This window comes from Octopus bimaculoides, chromosome 16, assembly GCF_046866305.1.
Source record: "Octopus bimaculoides isolate indiv1 chromosome 16, ASM4686630v1, whole genome shotgun sequence".
Classification (NCBI taxonomy): Eukaryota; Metazoa; Mollusca; class Cephalopoda; order Octopoda; family Octopodidae; genus Octopus; species Octopus bimaculoides.
Window position 1 is genome coordinate 37,782,088 of NC_142943.1, and position 5,000 is coordinate 37,787,087.

General features: G+C 36.7%; 1 protein-coding gene across 2 annotated transcripts in view; it reads left to right on the forward strand.

Moving 5' to 3' along the window:
• Positions 1-5,000, forward strand: part of LOC106869293 (uncharacterized) — a 361,908-nt gene that overhangs the window by 197,767 nt on the left and 159,141 nt on the right. The gene's annotated exons all lie outside the window — the stretch shown is intronic.

A 5,000-nucleotide genomic window follows, 5' to 3' on the forward strand; every position in this document is an offset into this window, starting at 1 on the left:
AACAGACTAATGATAACGTTGTCCGGACATTTTTATATATCTTACGCTACATTGGCCAATCAAAGACGCTTTCTTTTCCTCAAAACAGAAATTTGTTTCTTAAACAGAAATTTTTAAAAAGGGACGAATTTCACAGTTTATTGACCGCTGATCAGAGAAGATGTATCTGACTTCCTTTCCCAGTCAAGAGCATAAATCAGCTGATGCATAAAACAATCACGAATTAAGCTAGCACATAAATGGCTAGTTCATTTTGCATGTTTGTGCTTTTTCACTGCCCGTCATAAATTAAGTAATACCCAAGACTACTCACCATATATATCCTATTTCTTAAGCTGTTTAACACTGTTGTTTTTGGTGGTTATGTGTGGTGGGTTAGGATGTGTTTGCAGTAATACTTAACACCTAGTTACTCTGATCGAAGGTACCTATATTGGAAGGCACTCCAGCTATGATCATCTTGTCTTTTACATTCAGCCAAAGTGTATCCGGAAATACATTATCCAATGTGCTCTTCGGTTTTTGTTTTTCAAACATAATGGAAGACGGGAAATTTGGATATTCTTCCTGAGGAAAATGTCCTCCATTTGGCAGATTAAGTACTGAAAACTGTAGTTCATTAAATACTAATTATACCGTCTTTGGTATCTTCCAGGTAGTATCCAAAGGGACGAAATATTTGTTTTGCTTTCCAGAAATGTCGAAAATGTAATTACAACATCGTACGCATTTCATTGGGAACAGTGACTTATATCAAATTCTTTAAAGTATGGAACTGTTTCAATATACCACACAGGGGTGGGGAATGCTTAAATCGAAGAAAGTTAAAATTGTTGTTGACTCTCTACCTGTCCATGTGTTACTGTATCTCATAAGTGTTTGAAATTACAGATGAATGTAAGCGTTATAAATCTTTGAGTTGAGAAACCGTTTTTCAAGTTCAATCTCCGCATTTCAAAGGGTTAATGAAGCGGGTAGCTGAACGTGATCTGCACACAGACCTTACTAAACTATATCTATGGGACTTTTTTTCTAAATATCTTAACATACGCATCTATGCCCACATACACACATGCACACTTATTACGAACACTATTAAGAGGAATCGCACAACGGAACTTATAATTGGTCGTCACCTTTCGTGTAAAACGCGCGCGCGCGCACGCACACACACACACTCACACACACACGCACTGACAAATGTATGTGAACTTGCATCTATATATCTTCTATATAATTATATACAGGTATAATTATCCCTTTACGCCTGTCTCTCTCGTTCTCTCTGTACGTATACATATGCACATATATAATATATATGTATATATGTGTATGTGTGTGTGTGTGTATTATATTATATTAGACAGACAGACAAACACACAGACAGACAGACAAACACACAGACAGACAGACAAACACACAGACAGACCGACAAACACACAGACAGACAGATAGATATATAGATAGACAGACAGACAGACAGACAGACAGATAGATAGATAGATAGATAGATAGATAGATAGATAGATAGATAGATAGATAGATAGATAGATAGATAAATAGCAGTGTAGAGATGAAAGCTGAAATATCTATGAACATGTACATCTCTCTTTTTACTCTGCTAGAAGTAAAATGAGGAGTGCCAAGCAGAAAGTAAGCGTTTTATTTTTTTCCTGTCCTGGAGACTCAGAGAAGCGTCTGTATAAGATGCAAACACAGCAACGGTAACAGCGGTAGAACAGCACATTATCCACTCGCCTACCTACCCTGTGTTTATAAACACCACACTTCACCCCCTCGATATAATTCACATACATTCATCTTTGATTCAACTGCCATTTTCCTCTGCTTTAATTTGTATCATTTACCTTACAACATTTATTCCTCCGTTCATTTACACCAATTCTCATTTTTGCAAACTGCTCGCCATTCTAATTGTCCGCATGTCACACATAGTTAGACTAGCAGTTAAGCATAACTCTAGTAATCTGTCGTCTGATTGATAGATCTATGGCTTAACTATACCCAGTCATAGTATATATTAGTCATGTCTTCTAATTGACAAAAATGGTATTCCTGTCAAGTCAGTCTTACATTTTCTCTATGTTCTGATATAAATCCCACCCATATCTTTCACCACCACCACTTTCACATACTTACACACACAATCTCTCTCTCTCTCCCTCTCCCTCTTTCTATCTTTCTTACTCCTCTCCCTATCTTTCTCTATCACATTCTACACTGTACACTTCTCTCTCTCTCTCTCTCTCTCGCTCTCTCTCTCTCACTGTTTCTCTTTCTTTCTCGACTTTCCAATCCAAGTAGCCATATCAGTCGAGCAGAGAGCATTCATCATTATTACTGAGTTTGTTACTACTAATTCAGTTGAAATGTTTTAACAGCAAGGAATTACTTTCACGGTCATTCTCTTTTTTGTTTCTTTTTTTCTCTCTCTCTCTCTCACACTCCACACTCCCTCTCTCTCTCTCTCTCTCTATCTCTATCTCTCATTCTTTCCTTTCTTTTTTTCTCGCATTCTCTTCCTCCTTTCGTTTCAACTGTTCGTATCTCGTATTTGAAACCATTTTGTCACTACAACTCTTTAATGGCTTCATCAGATTATCGTCTGCCAGCCTAATGCAATTAGATGTAATATTTTCTTTCTCTTTTTTTTTTGCCTTTTTTATTATCATTTTGTATTCTTTTTTCGCTCCTCTCTCTCTCTCTCTCTCTCTCTCTCTCCCTCTCTCTTACTCTCCTCTTTCATTGCCTACGTAGTTCCTTTTGCCAATCTTACGTTCTTATATTTATAATAATGACGCTGACAGCCCCGAGTAATAATTCTTACCTTTCTTTCCTTTGACAAACTGTTGCAGTTTCACCATCAACTTCACCAACTATAAATTCCAACCATTACCAACTTCCACCGCCATGGCCACCTCCAATCACTATCATTATTACAATCGCAACTCCTATCATTTCTACAACCACTGCTACTTTCACAATTTCCATTAATGGCATCAACACGAGCTCTACAATGGTCTTCACCATATACTATCACGCGCATTCATAATAACAGTACAATGTGTGTGTGTGAGAGTGAGTGTGCATGTAGGTGTGTGCAATTGTATGTTTGCGCTTGTGTTTATCTAGCTATCTCTATATCTATCTATCTATCTATCTATCTATCTATCTATCTATCTATCTACCCATCTATCTATATATCTATCTCTATATGTACACACACACGCACACACACACACGCACACACACACACACATACACACACACACACACACACACACATATATATATATATATATATATATATATATATATATATATATATATATATATATTTGTACATATAGAGATAGATAGATAGGTAGATAGATGGGTAGATAGATAGATAGATGTACATATATATATATACATACATACATACATACATATTATACATACCATTACAAGCACTAACTAGCGTTACAGCAGCCAGCAGTGATGACAGCCCACTGTCATAGCAAATATTATGTCAAGTATTATTATTAACAATCACATCATTAACATCTCACCTAATCGCCACCATTACAACAACTATGATCACCCAAAAACATCACCATGACCACAATCACTGCCACCATCAACGCCATCATCACCATCACCACCATTATCACCATCAGCACCACCGTCACCATACCCCCTGCCAACCCCAAAACCGCACCACGATTCTCACTACACCAACTCAACCACCACTGTCATATTATACACACCATAATGCCACCGGCAATGCCAAATCTTAATCGTCACTGTCACAACAACTACCACCACCATGGCTGTCCCCTATTGTAACTACATCACAATGCCCCTAACTACCACAACTGCCATTACCAACACTACTGCCACTAATAATAATAATACCACCACCACCACCATTACAATAATATCTTCCCAAAATTATCGCAGCTCCCATCCCGCCATATGTAGTATCAAATGCTAAAACATTCCACCAATCAAGCCCTAAAACCCAGTCACGACAATACAGACAGTTTCACCCTCAATACCTTTACAGTAAGACTATACAACCAAACTCAATCCCTACCACATCAATGCCATCACATTACCCTTGCTTTTGCCGTCATTACCACCACCACTACCACCCCCACTACTGCCACCCCCACTACTGCCACCCCCACCACCGCTACCAGCGTCCCACCCCATAATCATTAGCAACAACAGTAACAACATAGTAGCCCCAAATAACACCAATATAAACATTGCCACCATTAACAATGCCAACATCAGTACCATTACTATCACAAACCCCCATAACAACAACAGCAACATTACTAAGTCATATACAACATCAATACCAGCAGGACCAACAATGACAGCAGCAGCAGCAGTAGCAGCTAGAACAAAACAAAACTAAGACAAAAGAAAAATAATAATAATAAAAAAGAAGCTAACAACGGTAGATTATTAATCTTCTCTCTTTATAACTTGATTCAGATCAGATTGACTACGTTCGGAAGACTGGCTTTATCCGTTGAAGATCAGAGACAACTTAGTTGTTAAAAAATAAAAATGAAAAATAAAAATAAAAAAAAAAAAAAACAAAACGGAAAGCAAAAACAAAAAAAGCAAATCACCCTAACAAACAAAGAAACTAGTGCAATATTTCAGAGTATCCAGGGAATTTAGGTCCATTGACAAACCTCAGATTTTTTTTTTTTTTAGGAACTTTCAACAATGCAGCAAATATGTCTGCAAGTACGTTGCTAGATAGCTTTATGTTTTATCTCTAAATATATACAACCATCCACAAAGAAAAAAAGAAAAAAGAAACAATCAAAATGTCGCCGTTTAATTTCTGTTTGCATTCTAATCCTTATTCCTCTTTAACCTTTTTTTTTTTCAATATTATATTTCGTTTCCATTATGGGTTTTTTTTTCCAGTTTTATTATTATTATTATTATTATTATTATTATCATTATTATTA